Source organism: Chlorocebus sabaeus, chromosome 11, assembly GCF_047675955.1.
Source record: "Chlorocebus sabaeus isolate Y175 chromosome 11, mChlSab1.0.hap1, whole genome shotgun sequence".
Classification (NCBI taxonomy): domain Eukaryota; kingdom Metazoa; phylum Chordata; class Mammalia; order Primates; family Cercopithecidae; genus Chlorocebus; species Chlorocebus sabaeus.
The window spans coordinates 47,618,727-47,645,967 of NC_132914.1; the positions used below are offsets into that span (position 1 = coordinate 47,618,727).

General features: G+C 47.9%; 1 long non-coding RNA gene across 1 annotated transcript; it reads right to left on the bottom strand.

Annotated features, from left to right (window-relative positions):
* Window positions 1-242: 242 nt before the first annotated feature.
* On the bottom strand, window positions 243-3,203 carry LOC119620708 (uncharacterized). Its single transcript, XR_005237262.2, has 3 exons — window positions 3,154-3,203; window positions 2,525-2,642; window positions 243-2,404 (listed from the first exon to the last, which is right to left on the bottom strand). It is a non-coding gene; the product is annotated as an uncharacterized lncRNA (long non-coding RNA).
* Window positions 3,204-27,241: the final 24,038 nt, after the last annotated feature.

Genomic DNA, 27,241 nt, shown 5'->3' on the forward strand with positions numbered 1-27,241 from the left:
GCTCAAGCGGTTCTCCTGTCAGCCTCCCAAGTTGCTGAGATTACAGGCACCCACTACCACGTCCAGCTAATTTTTGTATTTTTAGTAGAGACGGGGTTTCACCATGTTTGCCAGGCTGGTCTCGAACTCCTGACCTCAGGTGATCCACCTGCCTCGGCCTCCCAAAGTGCTGGGATTACAGGCGTAAGCCACCGCACCCGGTCTAATTTTTCTGTTGTTAATAGACACAAGGTTTTGCCTTGTTTGCCATGCTGGTCATTATATTGTTTTCTTAAATCAGAAAAGAAGAAGATTTCATCTGTGAACATGTGGGAGGGATGGAGAGAGGAAGAGATTGAAGGTGCAGGGGTAAGTGGAACTTCAATGATGGCTCTTGTGGAGGGTCAGAGCCCAGCTCTAGAGCAGGCTGCTTGGGTCCCAATCCTGGCCCTGCACAAGATGCTTGACTTCTCTGTGCCTCAGTTTCCTCATCTGTAAACTGAAGGTTGCGAGAATGAGGAGAGCTAGGATTTGTAAGGCACTAGGAACAGAGCCAGCCATCTAACTCATGCTCTACGCATGTTTGATCACTAGAAAATAAGACAAGTGATCCAGGAGCAGAAAAGATGGAGAAAAAGGACAGCATGGGACAGGACCGACGGAACTTGGGAAGAGAGTAGAGGTGAGAGAAAGGCAGAAGGGACATCAGAAAGGGCAAAGGTGTGAAGACTGAGTCCCTGGGAGAATGGTCCCATTATGAAAAGGGAAAGGAGCTGAGGTGCTCGGGGGTCAGGTTGAGTTTGAGGGCCTGTGGGACATCCAGGTGGAGATGTCCTGTAGGCAGTCGGCCAGAGGTTCCTGGTGCCCTGGATAGAGGTCTGGGCAAGGCCTCCTCCCTGTGCAGCCCCAGGAGGCACCATGTGCTGTGTTTAGCGGGAGGACCACATCCCTTCCCACCCTGGTGCCCAGCCCTGGGGCCCATGGAGTTGAACGCTGGGCTGGTGGTGGAGGTTTGGGACTTCTTAGCTCATTAGCAGGTGGACAGTGGCTGAACCCTGGAGTGAGTGAGCCCCCCGCTGCAGAGTGAGGCCAAGGAGAGAAGAAGGGGATGAGTGGATCCCAGGCAGCAGCTGGGGCGGGAGGAGATGGAAGAATGTTCTGTCCTCCTTGTAGAATCCCCCTGCCATCGTCATCACGAGGCTGCTGTGAGCGTGGAGAGGCAAAGACCAGCCAGGAATATTTTCAGGGCTGCTCCGGCGGGGAGTGAGGATCTGGCTGCAGGCTTTGCCTCTCTCCTCCTTCCAGGCCCATGCTATGGCAGGCCCTCCCACTCCACACTCTGCTCTTGTTGCCAGCTCTGTCTGGGGCAAGTGTGGGTTGGCGGCGGGGAGGGGCAAATGTGTGGACGGAGGCGACTTCTCATTTTACAGACGTGGAAGCAGAAGGCCAAAGAGGTTGAGTGACTAACACAAGGTTACATGACACGTTGGGACCAAGGCCGGTGAGAAGAATGCATTTGACCCCGTGTAGGCACGATCAGCTCGAGGGTTTCTGCGACAACACTGAGGGTGGAAGTTGGGGAGGAGCTGGGAGGGCCTCAGATCTCTTAGGTGGGTAGAATCAGAGCTATCCAGGCACCTCTCCCCAGATCCTCACCAATACCCCCTGACACACAGACCCACACACCCAGCCTGCACCACTGTCTGCCTCCCCAGAGTGAAGGTAAAGAGAGAACCTGTGCTTCTGAGGCCAGTGATGGGGGTGCAGAGGCAGGGGCTAGACAGGGCCCAGCTCAGCCACAGCAAGAAGGTTCTCAGGGTGGGCTACAAGAGGCGAATGGGCCAGGCCAGCTCAGGCATCAGGCTGCTTGCTCCCTTCTGGGTATAGCTGGGCCTCAGCTGCGGCAGCCCTCCACACACTTCAAAGCCTGCCATCACCCTGCAGGCCCCTGGCTCCTACCCTTCTCACTGCTCTTCGCAGGGGTTCTTCCTGCCTCTCTCATCCCCAGCAGCCCCACAGCAAAGAACCTGACACTCCTGTGCTGACCAGCCAGAGGTTGGTTGCAAAACCCCTCTCTGCTGCGGTCCCACTCCTGCCTCCCGATGCCCCTCGCACTGTGCCTCTCCAGATACAGTCTCCAAAATGCAGGACATGAAGCCCAAGCCTCTGGCGGGCATTGACATCCTGAGTCGCCGTGCTTTCCAGCGGCAGGAGTTGCTGGGCCAGGTGTGAAACCATATTTCTGTCCCTCCTCGTCTCTGTCTCGCCTCCCCTGCTCCCCACACCTGGGCTTTGCTGAGAGTTGGGGCTGGAGCAATCCTCACTGAGCGCAAAAGAGCCAGGCTCCAGGCTTGTCATCCCAGCCTCACATTCCAAAACTCTCAGCCACATCAGCTCACTCCTCAGTAGGCCTGGTACAGGCCCTCTGCACATTAGAATAACATACAAAAAAATCAAGTTTTCAGGAAACTAGTGCTCTAGGCCAGGCTTAACCCCTCTCTTGCAGCAGGCCCTTGAAAAGTCATTTCTTTCCCCAGGGTCTCACAGGTTCTGTTGCCATCGCATGTGCCGCTGTGTGCGTACATTTCCGTTTCTCTACCAGATGGAAAGTGCCTTAAATATATGGATTGTGTATCTCAAGCCTTCCTACTCCATCTCTTGACCTGGTAGAGTTCAGTATTGAAGAATACAGGGTTTGGGGTCAGATCAATCTGGGTGCCAATTCTGACTCTCCCGGTTACCAGATGATACACCTTAGGTAAATCTGAGCCTCAGTTTCCTCATCTATACAATGGATACTCATTAACTGATTTACTTATTCACACAATATTTATGAGGGCCAGCTCCATGTCAAGCACTGATATGTGTACAACAGTGATCACAACAGACACAAATCCCGGCCCTGTGGGGTTACTTCTTAGTGGAGACTATTGGTGCCTGACCCAGAGAGTGACTGTGAAAACTCAGTGAGATGGCATTTGGACAGGGCTCGGCACAGTGCCTGGCATACGACAGGCGTGGCAAGCTAAAGCCGTTATTGTGAACATCCATTCTGAACCAGAGAACCATTTGCTGAGAATTTACCATGTGCCGGCACCATGCTAGGTGCTAGGGAGACAAAGACGTGGAACTCTCCTCCACACCCTCGAGGAACTTACAGTCGAATGCACCTACTGAATGTCAAATGGCACCATCCTTATCATTGTTCAGAAGCTTATAACCAGCACCAACTTGTATTACATGCAACAAAGAACCATAACATTCTAGAATGTCAGGTACAACAGAGACAGCTTTTGTCCCCCAGTATCCTTCAGACAAAGCCATACATGATTGATGGTTATCAGCACTGTGCTTTCGGAGGATTCAGAAGGAGAAGTTATATCTGATTGGGAGATCCAAAAGGATTGGCCTAAAGGAGACGTGGCTTTTGAACTGCATCTTAAAGAAAAGGGTAGCCTTCGACAGATAAGAGACAGTGGTGTTGGGGGAGGAGAAGGAGGCCCTGCAGGGGACCAGAACGGCATGCAAATGAAGGCACGGAGGAAGAAAAACATGAGGTGCCAACTTGGAGTTGAATCCTAGGAGGAAGGTGGCCTAGCCCAGACGGAGTTTGGAGGCTGATCCTGGCAAAGCAGCTGTATTCACAGGGACAGGAGGCAACTGCCCAAGAGGTGAGGTTTGAGGGACCCCCTTCCCAGCTGTCTACCCTTGGCCGAGACTATAACATGCTCAATATTCCACCACTAAAAATTTATTTCCTTGAGTAAGCCTCTGGTAGGATACAGACCATCCCCAGAGGAATAACATGAAAGGATGGGTCTGGGCCAAGGAGGGAGTGATGGGGAAAAAACACTTGGGAACAGTGGAGAGCCAGGCGGGGCCAGGGGCCAGAGCCCTTGACATGCCAGGCTTCTTGCTTGACCCCAGCTGTCCAGGCTATCCATACTGACGGAGCACTGCTCGGCTGTGGGAGGCAGGACTGGGTCACTGGGAAGGAGTGGGCAGGTGTCGGTGCTGTGTCCATGAACTCCCCTTGCCTGGCCAGGGCTCCTCAGCCCTTCCTGCTGTGCCTGTTGGAGGTGGGCAGGGCCACGTCCACACAGCAGTGCCATTTTTCAGTGCAGTTTGGCCCAGCAGCAGTGTGGGTCACTCTTTGTGTGCTTGGGTGGGGACCAGAATTCATTTATGCAACAAAGTGTTTCCAGCTCAGCCTGAGAGTCATGCAGTGAGCTAGGAGAGCAGAAGCAAGCAAGAGATCCCCTCGCCACCCTCCAGGAGCTCACGTTCTAGAGGGGGAAGCAGGTCTTAAGTAAATAGCCACATGCTGGAATGCAGAATCCCACATGGTAAGTGCCTCAAAGCAAAAGCCTAAGCTGCCTTGTGGAAGAATAACAGAGCAGTAATGTAGATGGGTGGAGAAGCACGTCCGGGGGAGGCCTCCAGGAGCCCTGAATGATGAGGTGGGGTTGGTGAGGGGATGAGTGTTCTAAACAGAGGGAACCCCTGTGCAAAGGCTGTGAGATGGGGAAGTACCTGGGGCATCAGGCAGATCATGCCAGCCTTGTGGACAGGGGAGAGCTTTGGGAAGTCACAGAGTAAGGGAGGTTGAAGGGGTGGGCACCCACTCCGATTGGCCATTTAATTAATTTATTTATTTATTTTTATTTATTTATTTTGAGACAGCCTCACTCTGTCGCCCATGCTGGAGCTGGAGTGCAGTGGTACGATCTCAGCTCCGTGCAACCTCTGCCTCCTGGGCTCAAGCGATTCTTGTGCCTCATGCTCCTGAGTACCTAGGATTACAGGCATTCACCACCACGCCCAGCTAATTTTTGTATTTTTAGTAAAGACAGAGTTTCACCATGTTGCCCAGGCTAGTCTTGAACTCCTGACCTTAAGTGATCCACCTGCCTCAGCCTCCCAAAGTGCTGAGATTACAGGTGTGAGCCACCATGTCCAGCCCAGATTGGCCATTTTAGAATCCCCCCTGGCTGCAGGACAGAGAAGAGACATGAGGAAGCTATCGCTGCCATTGTGGGAGAGGTGACGGTGGCCTGGGCTTGCGCTGGGCAGTGAAGGTGGAGAAAATTCACAGACTCAGGGGCTATTTAAGGGGGGATCTGGTGAAGGGCTGCGTGATCTGGTGAAAGGTAGAAGGTGAGAGAGAGGAAGAGGTTTCCAGCTTGAGTGGACATGAGGAAGACAGAGGAGGGTCCAGCCCATTCCTGGAGGGTTGCCACTGCTAGTGAGTGGCCTTGGCTCCTTCCCAAGCCCTCTTACTCTTGTTTGACTGGGCTGATAATGATAAGAATTGCTGACATTTATGGAGCATTTAACATGTGCTAGGTCCCAAGCTAAGAATGCTACATGGATTGTTTTGTTTAATCCTCCCAACAGTGGCAGGTCCTCCTTCTCATCTCCATTTTATAGACAGGAAACTGGGACTTAGAGAGGTTAAGTAACTTGCCCAAGGTTGCCCACAACTGGCAGGTGATGGGGCCAGCTGCCCAGCCCTGCAGTCAGCCCCCAGAGCCCAGCTCTCAGCCTCTATGCCGTCCGGCTTCAGGGACTTGGGGTCTCAGCCTGCCAGTGAGGTTAGATGAGGTTAATGGCAGCTCCTTCACTGAGCCGGGAGGCTCCCTGCACGGTGTGAGGTGTGACACGTCCAGGTACTTAACAAGCGCCACATCGCTTCCCTTTCTCCCCAGCCAAAGCTGTTTCACAAGCCGGCAGCCTCGTAAATATTTCAGCGGTGTCTGTGTAGTCGAGGCTGCGAAGCCTGTCCTCTGCAGCACTTGTGACAGCGAGATCTGGGAGATGTCTCAGCGCCTGTTGCAAGTGTTTGATCAGTTGCATTTTCAAAAAGATCTTTCCCTGAGCAGCTGACAGTCTCTGGGGTGAGAGAGATTTGCAGACTTTTTCTGGAGAGAGGCCAGAGCATGAGCTGGCCCAGGGGCCCAGTTGGAGCCTTTTGGCTGTAGCTGGCCTCAGTCATTCAGTCCACAACACAGAGAGAGCCCCTACTGGGTGGCTGACACTGTGCCGGGCCCCACCCTCAAGACACTGGAGAAGAGATAGGACAGGCCCAGGTTAAACTCAGTACCAGGCAGGCTGTGGAGAAAAGAAGGACCACAGCAGAGTAAAGCAATGCAGACCAAGGTCCCAGAAACCCTCACGGGAGTTGGCATTTTAACTGGTCTTTGAAGACCACGTAAGGCTTTTAAAAATATGTATTAAACAAATTAATTTTTCCAATTATATATGGGCTGAGGCTGGGCCAAGGGTGTGACCCATTAACCAATCAGAGAGCTAAGAGGTGGGGGGTCTGGGAAGCTCAAGGGTCCTGCCTGAGCTTCGTCCAGAAGTGAGTTCCGTCACTTCTGATTTGGGTTGGTAAAGAGCTTGTAGACACCACACCCTTGCTCTGCTGTCTCCTCCATTCTGAATGCCTTTCCTCCCCTTTCTTCAACTGCATCTGCCAAAATGTTATCCTTCAAAATGCTTAAGCTACAAAATTTAGTGAACAAAGAAAGAAGTGTAACGCAGAGAAAAGACCAGAAGAAAACACCTATGTTTTCGCCATGGTTTTCTCTGGGTTTTGGAACTAGGTAGCTATTTTTTTTTTTTTACTTTTTCTTTTCCTTCCTTCCTTCCTTCCTTCTTTCTTTTCTTTTCTTTTCATGTAGTTAAGACATGTTCATATATATATATATTTTTTGACAGTGTTGCTCTGTCACCCAGGCTGGAGTGCAGTTGCTCAATCTCGACTCACTGCAAGCTCCGCCTTGTGGGTTCACGCCATTCTCCTGCCTCCACCTCCCGAGTAGCTGGGACTACAGGCACCCGCCACCACGCCTGGCTAATTTTTTGTATTTTTAGTAGAGAGAGGGTTTCACCGTGTTAGCCAGGATGGTCTCAATCTCCTGACCTCATGATCTGCCCACCTCGGCCTCCCAAAGTGCTGGGATTACAGGCGTGAGCAACCATGCTCGGCTGACATGTTCATAATTTTAAAAAATTTTTAAAAACCTCGGCACAGTTGCTCACACCTGTAATCCCAACACTTTGGGAGGCTGAGGTGGGCAGATCACGAGGTCAGGAGTTCGAGACCAGCCTGGTCAACATAGTGAAACCCCATCTTTACTAAAAATACAAAAATTAGCTGGGTGTGGTGGCATGCACCTGTAATCCCAGCTACTTGGGAGGCTGAGGCAGGAGAATCATTTGAACCCAGGAGGCAGAGGTTGTGATGAGCCAAGATCACGCCACTGCACTCCAGCCTGGGCAACAGAACAAGACTCCGTCTAAAAAAAAAAACATTTTTTTAAAAGAAAATGTAGAAAAGTAAAAAGAAGAGGGACTAGGCACAGTGGTTTAAGCCTGTAATCCCAGCACTTTGGGAGGCCAGGACAGGAGGATCACTGGAGCCCAGGAGTTTGAGACCAGCCTAGACAACACAGATAGATCCCTGTCTCTACAAAAAATAAAACAAAAAATTAGCTAGGTGTGGTGGTACACGCCTGTAGTCCTAGTTACTCAGGAGGCTGAGGTGGGAAGATTGCTTGAGCCCAGGAGGTCGAGGCAGCAGTGAGCTATTATTGTGCCACTGCACTCCAGCCTGGGTGACAGAGGGAGATCCTTTCAAGAAAGAGAAAGAAAGAAAGAAAGAAAGAAAGAAAGAAAGAAAGAAAGAAAGAAAGAAAGAAAGAAAGAAAGAAAGAAAGAAAGAAAGAAAGAAAGAGAGAGAGAGAGAGGGAGGGAGGGAGGGAGGGAGGGAGGGAGGGAGGGAGGGAGGGAGGGAGGGAAGGAAGGAAGGAAGGAAGGAAGGAAGGAAGGAAGGAAGGAAGGAAGGAAGGAAGGAAGGAAGGAGAAAAGAAAAGAAAGAAGGAAGGAAGGAAAAGAAAAAGTAGAAAGAAAATAGTTATCTAGTTCCAAAACCCGGAGAAAACCATGGCGAAAATGTAGGTGTTTTCTTCTGGTCTTTTCTCTGTGTTACACTTCTTTCTTTGTTCACTAAATTTTGTAGCTTAAGCATTTTGAAGGATAACATTTTGGCAGATGCAGTTGAAGAAAGGGGAGGAAAGGCATTCAGAATGGAGGAGACAGCAGAGCAAGGGTGTGGGGTCTACAAGCTCTTTATGCACCCAAATCAGAAGTGACAGAACTCACTTCTGGACAAAGCTCAGGTGGGACTCTTGAGTTTCCCAGACCTCCCACCTCTTAGCTCTCTGATTGGTAAATGGGCCACACCCTTGGCCCAGCCTCAGCCCATTTTCCTGCCTAGCACCCCAGGCTGGAGTTATGGGCAGGGACACAAAGCCGCAGCCTCCCTTCCTCCTGGCAAATTCTCCCAGGGAGGTGGAGCCTGTTGCTTGGATAATGGAGTTGCGTTTCCAGCTCCGAAACTAGGTAAAGAGGACCAGATCCCAGAATTGATAATCCAGATCTGTTCTGTCCAATGTGGTAGCCACCAGCCAGGTGTGGTTAGTTAGCACTTAATATTCAGCTAGTCCAAGTTGAGATGTGCTATCAATGTGAAATGCACACTGGATTTCAAAGACAGTATGAAAAGCAGACACGAAATATCTTATTTATAATTTTTATATTGATTACATGTTGAAGTGATCACATTTTAAGTATATCGGGTTAAATAAAATGTTATTAAAATTAACTTTACCTGTTCTTTATATATATTCTTATGTGACTATTAAAATTATTTATTTATTTGTTTATGGAGATGGCCTTGCTCTGTCACCCAGGCTGGAGTGCACTGGCATGGTCACGGCTCACTGCAGCCTTGACCTCTCTGGCTCCAGTGATCCTCCTACTACAGTCTCCCGAGTGAGTAGCTGGGACTACAGGCATATGCCACCAGGTCCAGCTAATTTTTTTTTTTTTTTTTTTTTTTTTGGTATTTTTTGTAGAGGCAGGATCTCTCCATGTTGCCCAGGCTGGTCTCGAACTCCTGGGCTCAAGTGACCTGCCCACCTCAGCCTCCCAAATTACTAGGATTACAGGCCTCAGCCACCACGCCCAGCCCAAAACAATTTAAATTATGTGTGTAACTCACATTTATGTCTCATGTCATTTTTCTTTCTGTTGAACTATGCTGATCTAGACTGAACCATTCCCCACTCTCCAGAGGGCAAACCCACAGGAAGATGTTATGGGGAGACTCAGATGGGGAGGGATTGTGACATGTGGGAGAAGGATCAATCCAGACCAGGCTGCAGACAGAAGGAATGTGAGGGGGCTGCACAACTAAGCCTGACCAGGCTCCTGGGAAGAGGGGCGCGTGAAGCAGATATTTCCTCCTTCACCCTCATATTTCCCTGTTAATCCGCTGTGAGCAACATGAGGGAAATGAGACTGTGCTTTATTCATTGCCACGCCCTCAGGGCCAAGCGCAGGGCCTGCCATAGAGCGAGTGCACTGAATTAATGAGTGAGTGAGTGAGGGATAGAAAGGGGACAGAATCCAGACAGCAAAGAACTGCTGAGATGGTGCCAGGCCTGCCTGGATGGTTCCAGGGCGCAGGGGGTTTGGAGACTTTTTGTTGCTGTTGTTGAGACAGAGTCTGGCTCTGTCGCCCAGGCTGGAGTACAGTGGCACAATCTCGGCTCACTGCAAGCTCCACCTCCCATTCTCGTGCCTCAGCCTCCCAAGTAGCTGGGACTACAGGCGCCTGCCACCATACTCGGCTAATTTTTTGTATTTTTTTTTTTAGTAGAGATGGGGTTTCACCGTGTTAGCCAGGATGGTCTCGATCTCCTGACCTGTGATCTGCCCGCCTTGGCCTCCCAAAGTGCTGGGATTACAGGCATAAGCCACCACGCCCGGCTGGAGATTTTAATCCTTAAATCCTTTAGGCTATAATCTCCCAGAGAGCAGGGTGGCCACACCCTTTACCCACATGTGCACTTCCCAGTAGCTAGAGACAGCTGGGAACAGGCAGTGAGGACACCTGGGGTCATCACATCCAGGCTCCTGCCCCTCTGAGCCCCTTCAAAGGAGTAGATTCTTCTCCCTCCTACAAGCAGCCTTGGAGCTTCAGCCTGCTCCTTCCCCAGCACACACACACACCCCCCAGGAGAAAGTTCAGTGGGTCTCTCCATACTCGGGCCAGGATGGTAAAGGCTGCCCAGGCAGCCCGGGGAAGGAGGTAAAACATGCAACTGCCTCCACCTGGCCCGGTTCTGCCCGCACGTCAAGCTGGGGCCCTACCCTTGCCTAAGTCATGGGTCAGCAACTCTCAGGAAACCTTCCTCACACACGTTGACTCAAGGTGAGGTACTACAAGCAAGCTCCCACAGTCCTCACCCTTAGCAAGCCTCTTCTGGCCCAGCAGTGGGCAAGGTAGGGATGTGGCAGGAGGGAGAGGACCTGTGAATGCAAAAAAGACACCACAGTGGCTCGTATGGATGCACGGTTAGCTCTGCACTCCAAGAGGCAGCCTATTGTACAACATAAGCACCAGGGCTCTGGAGTTCCTCCACCTGCTATGTGTGACCCTGGGCAAGTTAATCAGCTTCTTCTTTTTTTTTTTTTTTTTTAAGAGATGGGGTCTTGCTTTGTTGCCCAGGCTGGAATGCAGTGGCATGATCATGACTCACTGCAGCCTTGACCAACTGGCCTCAAACAATCCACCCACCTCAGCTTCTCAAGTAGCTGGGACCACAGTGTGCACCACCACACCTGGCTAGTTATTTTTATTTTAATTTTTTGTAGAGAGCAGGTCTCTCTACATGGGCCAGGCTGGTTTCAAACTCATGGGTTCAAGGGATCTTCCCACCTGGGCCTCCCAAAGTGCTAGGATTACAGGTGTGAGCCACCACACCCAGCCTGCCACTAACTTCTTTAGACCTTGGTTTCCTCAAAAATGGGCACAATACAAGTCCCCTGCCCATAGTGTGGTTCAGAGATTGACTGAAAGCAATCAAGTTCTTGAAACAGTGCCTGGCACCCAGTGAGCATTGGGCATTGGCGATCACCATGAGACAGTTTAGTTCCCTTTGCAGTTGGGGAAACGAGGCTCCAAGAGGATCAATTCCTAGAAGCAGCTATAAAGACAAAACGGCTTTACATCATTCAGATTTTTCTTTAACTTTTTATTATGGAAGTTTTCCAACATATACAAAAGTGGAGAGAGTAATATAATAACCCCATGCGCTCATCACCCCACTTCAATGATTACCAACTCACGGCCAGTTGAGCTTCATCTCTAGCCCAGCCATACCCCCGGGTTCTTTTGAAGCAAATCTCAGACATCGCACCATCTCATCTGTAACTATTTCAGATGTGTCTCTAAGAGAAGAGGACTTTAACAAATAGCTACACTACTATTATTATGCCTAAAAAACTAACAATAATTTAATATTAAATACTTAGTCACTGTTCCAATTGTCCAGTTTTCTCATTTATAAAATTGTTCAAATTAGGATCCAGGTAAAGTCCATACACTGTATTGCAAATGATTAATGTTTCTTCAGTGTCTCTCTCTCTTTTTTATTTCTTTTCATGCCTAGCTAAATTTTTTAATTTTTTGTAGAGACGAGGTCTTGCTATGTTGCCCAGGCTGGTCTCAAACCCCTGGCCTCAAGCGATCCTCCCACCTTGGCCTCCCAAAGCACTGGGATTACAGGCACGAGTCACTGTGCCTTAAATCTTATTTATTTATTTATTTTTGAGATAGGATCTCACTCTGTCACCTAGGCTGGAGTGCAGTGGCGTAATCTTGGCTCACTGCAACCTCTGCCTCCCAGGTTCAAGCAATTCTTGCGCCTCAGCCTCCTGAGTAGCTGGGATCACGGATGCGCACCACCAAGTCCAGCTAATTTTTGTATTTTTGGTAGAGACAGGGTTTCATCATGTTTGCTAGGTTGGTCTCAAACTCCTGACATCATGTGATCTGCCTGCCTCAGACTCCCAAAGTGCTGGGATCACAGGCGTGAGCCACCACGCATGGCCTTAAGTCTCTTTTAAATTATAGGTCTTCCTTTTTCTCTTTTTCCATCCTTACAATTTATTTGTTGAGGAAACCAGGTCATTTCTGCTGTAGAATTTCCCACAGTCTGGAGTTTGATTGCATCCCTAGATCTAGAGGCTTGAAAAAAATCCTGTAGTTTTCAAAATAATGAGCGAGTTCCCTAGCATCTCTGAAAGTGATCATTAATTTTTATCATGAACTCATGGATTTACATATATTTGAAATGTTTCAACCCATTGCCATTATAGTTAGGGTATTTTGTTTTTCTTTTTTCTCTAGATGGTGTCTTGCTCTGTCATCCAGGCTGGATGGCGATGGCGCGATCTCAGCTCACTGCAACCTCCGCCTCCTGGGTTCAAGAGATTCTCCTGCCTCAGCCTCCTGAGTAGCTGAGATTACAGGCGCCTGCCACCACGCCCGGCTAACTTTTTGTATTTTTAGTAAAGACGGGGTTTCACCATGTTGCCCAGGCTAGTCTCGAACTCCTGACCTCATAATCTGTCCGCCTCGGCCTCCTAGAGTGCTGGGATTACAGGTGTGAGCCACTGTGCCCAGCCAGTTAGGGCATTTTTAAAAAATTGCTTTTCCAGCTTAAATTTAGGGAGTGAGGGTGATTTCAAGGGACAACATAGAAAAATGGACAGAACTCTGACTTTGGAGGCAAACAACCCGTGGGTGGCATCCTGGCTCCACCACTTACAAGCTGGATGGCTTTGGTCAAGTTACTTAACTTCTGTTTCCTTCTATTTCCCCACCCCCCAAATAGGGAAATGATTATAATAGCTAACATTTCCTGAGTGCTTACTATCTTCCAGGCATTGTGCTCAGCGTCTTAAAGACATGATGGCAATTTAATCCTCCTATCAGTTCAGTGAAGCGGGAGTTGTTATTATTGTCCCCACTTTAGAGATGAGGAAGAAACTGAAGCACAGGCGGTTGAGCAATTTGTCCAAGGCTACACACCTAGAAAGGGGCGCGGCAGGGACCTGAACCAGGGGCGTCTGACTCCGCAGCCCACTGTCCTCTAGTCGTTGTTGTGGAGAAGAGAGAGGGTGATGATGATGCCCTCCTGCAGGCCCTGACAGATGGGAAGACCATGCCAGAAGGCGAGCAGGGCCCTCCCTGGCACCTCCTCTCAGGAACACAGTACAGTCCAGCCTCGCGTGTGGAGGGTGCAACCCCTACTGCAGCTGCAGTCTCTCCCCTTCCCCAGACTCCCCCCTCACCTGCTGTGACCCACACCCTTGCATAAGAACACAGCTGTTCTTGGTGAGTTCTGTTTCCATTGCCATTATGGTTCTCCTCCTAATTGTTTCATTAATCAGAAAGGGCTGATTGATGCTGGGAGGCCAAGGTGGGAGGATCGCTTGAGGCCAGGAGTTCAGCCTGGGCAACATAGTGAGACACCTCACTCCTCTCCCTGCCTCTACAAAAAATTAAATAAATACAATTAGCTGGGCATGGTGGCACGTGCCTATGGTTCCAGCTACCCAGGATGCTGAGGCGGGAGGATTGTTTGAGCCCAGGAGGTCAGAGCTGCAGTGAGCTGTATTCACGCCACTGCACTCCAGCCTGGGTGACAGAGCAAAATCCTGTTGTAGTTGGGGGTGGGGGCGTGGGGGCAGGATGCAGGGAAAGAGAGAAGGAAGGAAGGAAGGAAGGAAGGAAGGAAGGAAGGAAGGAAGGAAGGAAGGAAGGAAGGAAGGAAGGAAGGAAGGAAGGAAGGAAGGAAAGAAGGAAGGAAGAAAGGAAGGAAGGAAAGAAGGGAGGGAGGGAGCGAAAGAGAGAGAGAAAGGGCTGACTGCAGGAAAGCTCCCCATCCCCATGCTTCTGCAGAATCAGCTGGCCTGGGTGGTCTTTGGGTCATCTTAGAGGGCAGAGATCCTGAGTGCAGCTGGGCAGTGAGGTACTGATAGGAACAGGGCAGCACTAACAGTTATCATTTACACCTCGTGTGTGCCAGGAAGGGGCCAGGTCCCACATGATCTCAGTTCATCCTTACAACGTCCTGAAGGATGGTCTTGTTATCTTCTCCATTTTGCAGATGAGGAAACTGAGGCTAAGAGGGTAGAGAACTTTGCCTGAGGTCACTCAGCAGGTAGGTGGTGGAGCCAGGGGTGTAACCCAGGCTGCGGGCCTCCACATCAGATACAGACAGACCAGGAAGAAGGTGTTGCAGAGGTTGGTGATGCTGCGATTCTCTGGGTAGCAAAGGGAGGGGACATTCCCAGCAGAAGGAACGGTTTGTGTAAAGGTGTGGAGGTGTGATACGGTGTGGCCTGTTCAGGGTGGTGACTAGCTGTGGCCGGAGTGAAGGGTGTGTAGAGAGGAGTGGCAGCAGATGAGGCAAGGGGCTGGGGACTGGGGCCAAGGTGGAAGAACTTCAGGTTCCAGGCCAAGGAAATGAACTTTGTCCTTGGGTGGGGAGTGGGGATGCCACAGGAGGCATTGACCAAGAGTGCAACCTTGGGTTTGTATGATGAGCCTCCAGCAATACCTTAGCAGGTGGGATCCTCATGTCCACTCCGGGTGCCAGCCCCATTTTACAGGCTGGGAAACAGAATGGTTATGAGACTGGCTCAGGCCACACAGCAATAGACAACTGGCCCCAAGCCAGTTCTCTCACTGTCACAGGACCTTGCTTCGAAACTCAGGTCATAGTGAGAGCGGCAGGGGCATCCTTCCATTCCTCACTTCTCCAGCCCTGTGCCTACTCAGCTCACTGGAGAACGTGAGCTGAAGATCAACTGGACTGAGGCCCAAGCATATCTGCTCACCAAGAATAAGACATTCCAGGAGCTGCAGCTATGTGCTAGGCACTGGGCTGGGAGAAAACTAGACACAGAACAATAGCACCAGGCACTCTCTCTGACAATGAGTGTTCTGGACCGAGGGTCCCCCAGACTGGCCTAGGAGGTGCTGTCCAATCCGCCTGAAGAGCTGGAAGTGGAGAGAACTGTGGGATTGCTGGCTCAGCCCCCAACTACGCAGTGGCCTTGGAGAGAACGGGCCCTCTGGGAGCCTCGGCAAGCCAGTTGCTAAGAGGGGAGACTGCACCAGAGAAGGGATCTTTAATATCTGAAACCTTGGGGAGCTCCTCAAGCTGACTTGGGAGGTCTGGGGTAGGAACTCTGGTTGGGGTGTTTTGAGAAGTTCCACCGGCAACTCGGAAAGCACACCTGGTTAGAAATAACTAGATGATCAAGGTCCTTCCAGATTCAGTTCAACAAATTTAACACAACACATGTTTACTGAGCACCCACCATCCAGGTGCCATTCTGCAGTGTCAGGATACATCAGTGAGCAAAATAACAAATAACTTCTAGAAGTTAGAGATGCTATGGACAGGGGAGAGCAGTGCTAGGCAAGGGGGTGAGGAGGACAGGGATGGGGCAGTTCCAGGACTCAGCAGGATGTCTTTGTTGAGACAGGGCTCAACAAAGCAGGACTGGCTTCGTTGAGAAGGGGACTGGAAAGAGCAAGGGAGCCAACTGAGTGACATCTGGGGGAAGAGCGTTCCAAGCAGTTAACGGCAAGAGCAAAGGCCCTGATGGGGAGCATGCAGACAAGGTGGCCAGTGTGGCTGGAGTGGAGTGGCCAAGGGCTGGGGTGGGGTGAGGGACAGGGGCCAGCTGTGGAATGCTGCCCCTACGTACTAGTGTTCTAAGACTCATTCAGCACAGCCCTGAGTATCTTGACTCTGAACCTGTCCCTGCCCTGACCCCTTCCCCAATCAACTTTAATTTTAGGGATCCACCCATCACAGTAAATGCCAGCACTGCTGATGCCAAAACCATGTTATTTGTGTAGGTATGCGTTTTGTATTTTACCGCCTTAATCCTGTCTTCAGCCTCTCCTCTTCTGTCCCACCCAAGTATCTGCCCTTCCCTTCTTGACTCCTTCCAGAGGCCCTTGGCATTTGTGACCTGAAGGAAGAAGAGCAGGGCTGTGGAAAATATGTAACCAGTGTCACGCCCCTGTTCCCAAGGAAGTAGTGGCTTAGTAAAGATGGGACCCCCGTCAGTAACTCCTTGTGATTACTGGGCACCCACTCTGAGCTCCTCAGTGGAATCCAAAGGTTAATAAGACTGTCTGTAGCCATTGGGGCTCCCAGCCTGGAGTGAGGTGAGAGGAGTGGAGCCAGCTGCAGAGGGAGACGAACACATACACAGAAGATTCAGACACACCTGCAATGTATTGTTGGGGATTCTCCAGCATTGGCATGATGGAGAGGGCAGAGAGGCATTCGACTGCCTCCCCCTAGGATTGCAGAGTTGGGCTGGCCACCATCCACCAACCAGGGGACTCTGCACATCAGTTAACCTCTCCTCTCAGGCCTTGAAAAGCACCAGGCTTAGTACATGTTTGTTAAATGAATGCACTTCAGTTTTTTTGCTTGTTGAATGCAGGTAATAATAATGATATTGCTGTAAGAGCTCCCATCCACTCCCAGTGAGCCCGCTGCCCCCAGCCCTCCTCAGCAGCGCCTGCTGTCCCCTCGCCACAATGTCATGTGCCACCTTTTCAAAGGAGGGATGCACCAGCTGGTGAATGTAACCTTGACTGCAAAGGGCGGCATGCAGCTGATGTAATGGTCGCTTAAGTGTTCACAAATGTAAGTCACTACTATTATAAGTGGTGGTGATCGAGTGGCTGGGGTGCCATCTTTAGCAAATAAAAATACAGGACACACAGTTAAATTTGAATTTCAGATAAGAATTTCTTAGTATAAGTATGCCCTATGCAATATTTGGGACACATTTATACTAAAAAAATCATTTGATATTTATCTGAAATTCAAATGTAACTGTGTGTCCCAGATTTTATCTGGCGGCCTTATTGATGGCGGCTTATTGACTGGCTGGGAATGACAGGGGTGTAGGCCAGGAAATGGCTCTGTGAAGGCTGCCTAGAACTGAATTGAACATGAGGATGAGTCAGTGTCAAGGCTCCCAGTGAGGCCGTCGGATCATTACTGCATGATCGTCTTAAGCCTTTATTTGTTAGTGAATCCCTCAGACTCAGGCCTTCCTCCCTCCAGGCCTGAACACCCTGTCCTACCTGATCCTGCCTGGATGCTGGCCTCATCATTTGAAAATGAACCTAGCAGTAGTATTGACACCACTTATTGTGTGCCCACTGTGGGCCCGGCACCATGCTGACTGCTCTGTGGATGTGAGCTAATGAAGCTGCATGGGTGGGATTCGAATGCAGGGTGGTCTGACCCCAAAGCCAAGATCTCTTTCTATTGGACCATGCTGTGGCCTGATCAAAGACTTAAGCATCTAAGACATAGAAAGAGGGAGCAGGAGTGGACGTGGGGTATCCTGAAGTGGCCTCCTACTGTGTCCCAGGCACTGTTAGGATTCATTGAGTTGTCACAGAAATCCTGCGAAGTTCATTCGCAAGGACACTCTGGAAGTTAAATATCTTGCCAAGGTCACACAGATTAAGTGGTGGAGCAGGGATTTGAACTGAGGTCTGTCTCACCGCAAAGCCTAAGTAATTTTGCCCCCCTTTGTGTGTATGCATCCTGGGATGATGTGTGCATGCGTGTGTGTGTGTGTGTATGCATGTGTCCGTGTGTGTTTGTGTGCATGTATACATGCATGTGTGTGTGCACGCATGCATGTGTGTGCATGTGCGTGTATGTGTGCATGTGTGTGTATGCGTGCGTGTGTGTGTGCATGTGTGCATGCATGTGTATGTTCCTACAGTCACATCCCACCTTGAGAGTGGCGCTTTCTGGTCCTACCCAGCCCTTCCTCTCTTGGGATGGGTCTAGGGCCTTGGAGGTGGTTAGACCCTAGTGGTGCTGGTACAGTGCTGGCTTTCTCAGCCTTTTTCAGGGGCCTGTGTCCTCTGCCTGCTGTCCCCCAATCAGTAGCTTCTCTTGGGTCTTGCCCTCCCCTGCCAGGGCTAAGGTCTGGTTGGTTCCCAGGCCCCTGGGCCTTGGACAGGGGAGCTGGGGGGTGAGGGGTAGTGGATGGTGGGACAGGGTAGGACCAGCAAAGAAGAGACTGACAAATACCATGGATGCCTCGATTTTCAGTTCCTGCTCTCCCACTCCCGCACACTTGCTCTCTGCAATCTCTAGAATCAAACAGTATTCAAACTGGAAGAGGCCTTAGAAAGCAACCAGTCTTCTCTCCTCATTCTACAGAGAGAGAAACAGAGGCCTAGGAAGCAGAAATGGTGTGTTAAGATCACTCATCAAGCTGATGGTACAGAAGGGTTGGAGCCTCTGCTCCCTGCTCTACCTCTTTCCCTTACTCCACATCCATGCTTGTGTCTTCCCATGGGTCGGCATCCATCCTGACACATTATAGCCCAAAGGAACCTTAAGCTAGGGAAAGCGCTCTGGAACTTTAGTGAAAGATTCAAACATGTCCATTCAACTCAATGGAGAAAATAGAATATTCAATCGATGGTGTTGGGATGCCTGGATTATTGTTGGAGAGGAATCATAAAAATGGAACCAAAACAATTCCATTTGGATCAAAGATTTAAGTGTCATAAAGCCTTGTAAATTCTATAAGGAAGTATGGGTAAATTGATTTACATTTTGGAATAGGAAAGCCTTTCTTTTTTCCCAACTTTTACTTTAGATTTGGGGGGTATATGTGCAGATTTGTTATAAGGATATATTGCAGGATGCTGAGGTTTGGGGTACTATCAAACCCATCACCCACATAGCATAGTGGGGAGGCTTTTCTAATCAGAATGGAAAACCCAGAGTCATACAGGAAAAGACTGATACATTAAACCACATAAAAAAATTTTAAACTTCTGTATGGAAAACCACCATAGAAATGTTTTTCCAATAACTGAGAAAAATATGACATGGGGATATTTCCTTAATTTACAAAGAAACTCATACTAATGAATACCAAAAAAAATTGTTTTAATTGCTAATACTTAATGATCATTTACTATGTGCTAGACACTATTTTAAGTATATGGATTATTTCATTTAATTCTTACAGTAGGTAACCCTATAAGGTAGGTGCTATTATTACCATCTCCATTTTATAGATGAGGACACCTAAGCAGTTTTTTAAAAAATAGCTGCCGTGCGTGGTGGCGTACATCTGTAGTCCCAGAACTTTGGGAGGCCAAGGCAGGAGGATCACTTGAGGCCAGGAGTTCAAGACCAGCATGGCCAACATGGTAAAACCGCATCCCTACTACAAATACAAAAATTAGCTGGGCGTGGTGGCACACACCTGTAATCCCAACTACTCAGGAGGCTGAGGCAGGAGAGTTGCTTGAACCCAGAGGCGGAGGTTGCAGTGAGTCAGGAGCATGCTACTGCACTCCAGCCTGAGCAACAGAGCAAGACTCCATCTCAGGGGGGAAAAAAATGCAAAAATTAGCCAGGCATGGTAGTGGACACCTGTAATCCCAGCTACTTGGGGGGCTGAGGCAGAAGAATCGCTTGAACCTGGGAGGCATAGGTTGCAGTGAGCCAAGATTGCGATTGCACCACTGCACTCCAGCCTGAGTGACAGAGCAAGACTTCACTCCCCTCAAATAAAAAAGTCAAAGAATATATATTAGGTTGGTGCAAACGTGTTTTTGCCAATACAAGTAGTTTACAAAAAGAGAAATATCAATGGCCCATAAACATATAGAAAGATGTTTAATACCACTCATAATTCAAGAAATGCAAAATAAAACTAAAATTAAACATTACTTTTCACCTTTCTGCTTGGCAAAAATGAAAACATTTGCCAATACTCAGGGATGGTGATGGTGTGAGAAAAACTACTTATATAACTGTTCCTCTGTAGATTCTGAGTTCTATCCTAGTAACAGTTCATGTCACTAAAAAACTACACATTAGAACCACCTTAGCTTAGCTGCCCAGGAAAAATGCCTTCAGCCAAGTTCCATTTTAATATTATATGCTTGGCGTCTCTTGATGGTTGGCAGAAGAAATGACCACATGAAAACCTGCATTTTTTTTGTCCTGGATAAACCACCACTAAAAGCATTATAATCTACATTAAATATAAAAGGAAGGGCCCACACAGTAAATTATCTTCAGTGTTTACTACCAGGAAAGATTTATTTTCTCCTGAAGACCTGATGTTTTATTTTGCCATACGATGGTAATCATATAAACCCTCTGTTTCTCTTTTCTCCTTGGCTGCCAAGAAGCTCAAAAATCACATCTGATGATCCACTATAGTGACAACGTAGCCAGGGCGGTTGGCATCTGACTTCTCAACCCAACCTGACCTCATATTAGCTTTTTTCTTTTGTCTCCTCTCCCCTTCCATTGGTATCTCTTCTTCCACTTGCTGTTTAGTTTTCTAATTCTAGTTTAACAAAATTATTATAAATGTGTGTTTTTGGAAGCTATTTCAAAATCTTTTGGAAGTAGTTAGGATATGTTACAAATAGTCAAACTCCCTTAGTTTATAGATGAGAAAACTCGAGTTCTTTGGAAGTTAAATGACTTATTCCAGTGTTAATCAGTTCGTATCTGCGTGCACACGTGACTCTCACTTTACTGTAAGTGTCTTAGAATTATATTTATCTCTGAGACTCTGGTGGCCAGCTTTGAGCCAAGTACATGGTAAATTGTCAATGCATATATATTGGTTGAAAAAATTGTAAGTGCTGTGAGGAAAGGGACATTTTTGCAGGGAATAAGGTCGTGGTAGGTGCTCATGAGAACTCACAACAGGGCATGGCCTGAGCCTCTGACCTCACCCCACCACACCCTAGCATCTCCACCACCCAGGACCCTCAGGGCTGGGCCTTGTGCAACCCAGCTGCCCTGCACCCTTACCTCTGCCTTTGCCTCCACTATTCCACCTTGGCCCTCTTGCCTTGTCCAGTGAGTTTCCAAATATTTCTCTTTTCTTTTCTTTTTCTTTTCTTTTTTTTTTTTTTTTTGAGACGGAGTCTCGCTCTGTCGCCCAGGCTGGAGTACAGTGGCGCGATCTCAGCTCACTGCAAGCTCCGCCTCCCGGGTTCACGCCATTCTCCTGCCTCAGCCTCCTGAGTAGCTGGGACTACAGGCGCCCGCCACCACGCCCGGCTAATTGTTTTGATATTTTTAGTAGAGAGGGGGGTTTCACCGTGTTAACCAGGATGGTCTCGATCTCCTGAGCTCGTGATCTGCCCGCCTCAGCCTCTGAAAGTGCTGGGATTAGAGGTGTGAGCCACCGTGCCCAGCCGAGTTTCCAAATATTTCTGATTTCACCCGGGTGAAGACCGGCAGGCACCTATATCCTTGAGATATCCTGCCATGAGATGCCTGCAGAGTGGAGAATGGCATCACCTTTCTAACCCTGTGCAGCACCCAGTGTGAGCTGATCAGTGGGAACTGGTGAGGAAGAACCGGAAAAGGAGGACCCATGGCCATGGCTCTTTCTGTCCTTATAACCCTCAACTGATGTGTATCCCATACTCCTGGTTGGGCAGAGGGGAAAGCAGAGGTTGACAGGTCACATTTCCCTCAGTTTTCCATCCTTCCTTCTGTGCTGGGAGAGAAAAGCATATGACATAGACAGGGAGGTCAAGCTCCACCACACAGATGAGGTGCAGGGGACCGGGCTTCCTCTGCCACATCTTCTGCAAAGGCAACCCTGCACCGCCTTCCTATTGACTGCCACCCTGCATCCTCTACCCACGGCTCTCTAGGTTGCTCTTCACCTGAGCAGCCTCTAGAAAGACAGCTGAGGTCTGGGCAAAGCCTGCTGACAGGTTTTCTTGGGCAGGGGAGTTGGGGCAGGGGATGAATGGTGGGAGGGAGAAGGACCAGATATCCTGGCCTGACAGGCAGCCTGTGCTGAGAAACCATGACTGGGCAAGTCGAGCTTTGTTGGCTGAACCTGCCAAGCCACAGAGTGCCTCAGGCTTGGAGCATCCCGGAGCCAGTTACAACCCTAGACTTCAGCCCTCTGGAAGGTGTTGGGTCAGCCACCCTGAAGGACAATCCTGCCCAAGTGACTCGCCTTGCTCTTCCTTCTCATCCAGGACTTCACATTCACCCTTGCAATCCATGTGGGGACACTGTTGGATAGGAGGCGTGGTCCCAGTGTGGTCTCCCTGTCTGGGCCTCTGCATATGCCAAATGTTTGCCTTAGGCTGCACACTCAAGAGGCTCCATGTATATAGATGGGAAGTCCAGAGCTACAGAAAAGGCAGCAAGCACCATGATTCAAGCTAATCAGTGTGGATTCACACCTTCTTGTCTCTTTCTCAGTGGCAGAACTACCAGCTAGAGTAAGAAGTGGTTGATCCAGGATCTGAACATTCTGGAAACTCTTGCCCAATTCTGGGAGAAATGACCTGATCCATAGTAGTAGGCACACCTTAACTTTCATAGGACCCAGGCAGGTTGTCATACCATGTGACTAAATATTGAAAAATGATCCACTGGGCTAATAAAGTGTTAAATAAAATATGCCCTGACTGTACTTTGACAACATACTTTCATAATGACAAAACTTAAAAATGTATAAAGCTATGGTTTTTATATAGCTGAAAATTGACAAAACATCAGAAGACTAAATTTAGTTATTTTGCACATGATGGGCGGGCTATGTTTGGTTGAGTAATAAATATATACATACTTCATAAATTTGTACATGTTTATTTAACAAAATTTATTTTTCTTGCCTTTGTCATAGCAAAGCCACCAATTATGCAGTTATAAACACAATTTTATATAATTTGTGTTGTGTTGAGAGTCATACTGAATTAGATAACTTTTCTTGAGTCATTATCGTTTTTAGTTTTTTATCAATTTCACGCTGGAAAAATTGTGAATTACACTCTTCTAAGGCTGGAAATTATCGATATAATTCTCAAAGCAATACTTGGATACAAAACTAAACCATGGATTTTATATGCCACGTACAAACTAAATAATGGGATGATGTATGTTAAATTATCACTGTCACAACAAAATTACAAAAACGTTTTTATTTCATCTTATAAAGTGCTATCCTGTACATCATGAAAATTTCTTAAAGCAATATCAAGCAAGTCTCAAGTTCTCTGAGGTTGGAACTCCTTTATGCTCTTAAAAGTAATTGAGGACCCCAAAGACCCTGTTGAGGACCCCTTTTGTTTATATAAATTATAATTATCAATTTTTGCCAAATTAGAAATTAAAACTGATAACTTTTAAAACCCAGCACACAAGCACACATCCCATTAGTCATCAGAGTGACGATGACATCACACACTGAGTAGCTTCTGGGAAACTCCACTGTATACTCATGAAAGAATTAGCCTGAAAAGGGCAAACGATATCTTAGCATTACAGATTAAGTATCCCTTATCCAAAATGCTTGGGACCAGAAATGTTTTGGTTTTCAGATTTTTAAAAAATATTTGCATGTATATCACGAGATATCTTGGGATGGGACCCAAGTCTAAACACAGAATTCACTTAGGCTTCTTATACACCTAATACAAATGGCCCAAAGGTAATTTTATAAAATATTTTTGATAATTTTGAGCATGAAACAGTTTTGTCTGGATTGTGACTATGACCTGTCACAGGGGGTCCTGTGTAGAATTTTCTACTTGTAGGGTCATGTTGAGTCTCAAACAGTTTCAGAATTTGGAGCATTTCAGATTTTGGATTCTCCGGTGAGGGCTGCACAACCTGTATTAGGAAAATGATTTTGACCCCCCACAGACTCCTTAGAAGAGCTCAAGAACTCCCAGGAATCCTTAGACCATACTTTGAGCACTGCTGCTATAGAGTGATGGAAAGAATTGGTAGCATGCTGCTACATGTTATGTCTAGACCTATAAATGTGCAAATATATAAGAGTTATGAGAATCAGTCTTACAAAGCATTCCTCAAATGCCACATGTAAGTTTTGTGAATACTGCAACTAACTCATGAGTATGTCCAGGACCATGAATTGGAACAGGAAGACATACAAGAATAGGGACACTCAGCATTTTTGGGAAAGGATACTTTGTTAGGTAGGAGTCTATTACATTCATTGGATTTGAGAAGAAAGCTTGGATGAGCTAATCCTGAATGCTTCCTGTGCCCTGCCCTGAAAGCAGAGTTATCTCCCATGTGGCAGTTGTACAACCTACAAACCTCCCCAGCATTAGGGTTCCAGAACTTTTGGCTTCGAGAACATGAGGTAAAAGGTGTGAAGAAGCATTTCCCTGGGGCCTGACTGGTGTCGGTCATGAGAGTGGATGTTTGGGTTCCAGGCAGTGCTGTGTCCTGAGAGTCACTGGTCCTTCAGATGTCTCTGCTGTGGATATATGTGATATGGCAGAACCCTCTAAAGCACTGGGCCAGAGCAGGAGCTCCCTGGCCTGCTTCTGAGTGCAATGCTCCTGCATAGACTTTAGGACACAGAATCACAAAATCTCAGTCTCCAAAGGGACCTCAGTGGCCAGCCAGCAGCCCGCCACGCAGGTAGCAAATCTTCCACATGTGGTGGCAGAAGTGGTCTTGCCACGGAGGTAAGAAAGCTTAAACTTCAGGGCCCGGCTTGTATGGGCTCTTCTAGGACTTTGGAACAGGCCCTAGCCATGCATTCATATGGCTATATATTTTTGTATATTTTATAATTTTTATTTTTCTTAAAGAGCTTGCCACAAGTTGTGTAAGCTTCAGGAACCACACAACCCGAACTCACCTCTGCATAGCCAGGCTCTTCCTTGCCGGGCACTTCTCTTGAAGGAACATTGAGTTTTGAACCAGAAGAGCTGGATTTGAGCCACAGCTTTGTACAGACTAGCTGTGTGACTTTGGAAATAATAACAACAGCTGACATTTATCAAGCTTTACTACATGTCAGGCACTGTGCTAAGCTTTTGCATGCTTCATTGCGTGTAAAATTCAGAAATGCCTCCCAACCTCTCAAAGTGTCAGTTTTCTCTTTTGTGCAATGAAGAGAACAGCATCCATGTGTATTTCCCACCTCAGTTCTGTGCATGACCTGAGGGTGGGCCCTGCCTTAGTCACCACTGTGTCCCCATCGCCCAGCCCAGCGTCTGGCCCACAGCTAAGTGATGTCGAGGAGGTATGCAAGTGCCTCATGGCCATGCTGACAAAGGCAGTCATTATGTGCACTTTGGAGGCTGGCAGCTTAGTAGTATGAGCTTGAAGGTCTTTTTTTCTGGGGTCAGAATCTCTACCATTTCCAAATCTAGAAACCTGGGTAAGTTGCTAACATGTATAAGGGAGTAATAATGCTGGTAACTACCTCCTAGGACTGTTCGGAGGATGCAATAGGTAATCTACCTAAAGCACCTAACACATGACAGATAGAAAGTATTTAACACATGGTAACTATTACTTACTAGGCAGACAACTTCACTTTTGGACAGATAGATTTATTATAAATCACCTCCTCCTAACTTGGCCATGGCAAGGGCAATGGCAAGGGCAAGGACTATCTTGCCCAACTTCATTTTTTTTTTTTTGAAACAGAGTCCTGCTCTGTTGCCCAGGCTGGAGTGCAGTGGCACTATCTTGGCTCCCTGCAACTTCTGCCCCCCGAGCTCAAGTGATCCTCCAGCCTCAGCCTCCTGAGTAGCTGGGACTATCGGCCCACACTACCATGCCCAGCTAATTTTTCTAATTTTTTTTTGTTTTGTAGAGACAGGGCTTTCGCCATGTTGCCCAGGATGGTCTTGAACTCCTGAGTTCAAGTATACCAGCTGCCTCAGCCTCCCAAAGTGCTGCAATTACAGGTGTGAGCCACCGCGCCCAGCCAATTTCTCTTCTTTTTTAAAATATTTGTTTCCAAATTTACCATGGTAACCATGAATTACTTTTTTATTGACTGTCTTTGTCCATTTTGTGTTGCTATAAAGGAATACCTGAGGCTGGGTAATTTATAAAGAAAAGAAGTTAATCTGGCTCATGGTTCTGCAGGTGTAACAAGAATCATGGCGCCAGCATCTACTTCTGGTGAGGGCCTCAGCCTGCTTCCACTCATGCCGGAAGGCAAACGGGAGCTGGTGTATCTGGAGACTGCATGGGGAGAGAGCAACTGAGAGGAGAGAACCAGGCCCTTTTAACAAGCAGCTCTCGGAGGAACTGATAGAGGAAGAACTCCCCGCTTTACTGCACCAAGTCATTCATGAGGGATCTGCCACCATGACTCAAACATCTCCCATTAGGCCTCACCTCCAACACTGGAGATCAAATTTCTTTTAAAAAAAAATTTTTTTTTTCTTTTTAGTATCTTTTCTTCAGACCAGAGGGGATCGAATTTCAGCATGAGATTTGGAAGGGTCAAATATCCAAACCATCGCACTGGGACAAAATTCATATAATGTAAAATTTACTCCTTTTTCTTTTTTTTTTGAGACAGTCTTACTCTTGTCACCCAGTCTTACTCTTGTCCACTTGTCACTGGAGTGCAGTGGCACGATCTTGGCTCACTGCAACCTCCGCCTCCTGGGTTCAAGTGATTCTCCTGCCTCAGCCTCCTGAGTAGCTGGGATTTACAGGCGTGTGTCACCACGCCTAGCTAATTTTTGTATTTTTGATAGGGATGGGGTTTCACCGTGTCGGCCAGGCTGGTTTCGAACTCTTGACCTCAGATGATCCACCCACCTCGGTCTCCCAAAGTGCTGGGATTACAGGCATGAGCCACCACGCCCGACCACAAATGTACCCTTTTAAAGTGTAATTCAGCGGTCTTTAGTATATTCACAAAATTGTGCAACCATCACCACTACCTAATTCCAGAATATTTTCATCACCTCCAAAACAAACCCCACACCCATTAGCAATTATTTCCTGTTATTCTTCTCCCTGGCCCCTGCAACGATAACTCTACTTACTATCTCTGTGTATTTGCCTTACTCAGGATATTTCATATAAATGGAAACATGAAATATGTGACCTTTTGTGATTGGCTTATTTCACTTAGCATAATGTCTTCAAGGCTCTTCTACGTTATAACATGTGTCAGAATTTCCTCCTTCTTAAAGCTAAATAATATTCCCTTGTATGGACATACCACAGTGTTTATCCATTTTTCTGTTGGTGGACACTTGAGTTGTTTCTCCCTTTTGGCCACTGTGAATAGTGCTGCTACGAAAACTGGCATACAGTGATCTGCTTGGGCATCTGTTTTCAGTTCTTTGGGGTGCATACCCTAGTACTGAAAGTGCAATACAGCAATTCTATATTTAGCTCTTTGAGAAAATACCACATTGCTTTCCACAGCAGCTGCACAATTTTACATCTCCACCAGCAACATATGAGGGTTGTGATTTCTTCACATCCCTGTCAACATTTGTTAGTGTCTGTTT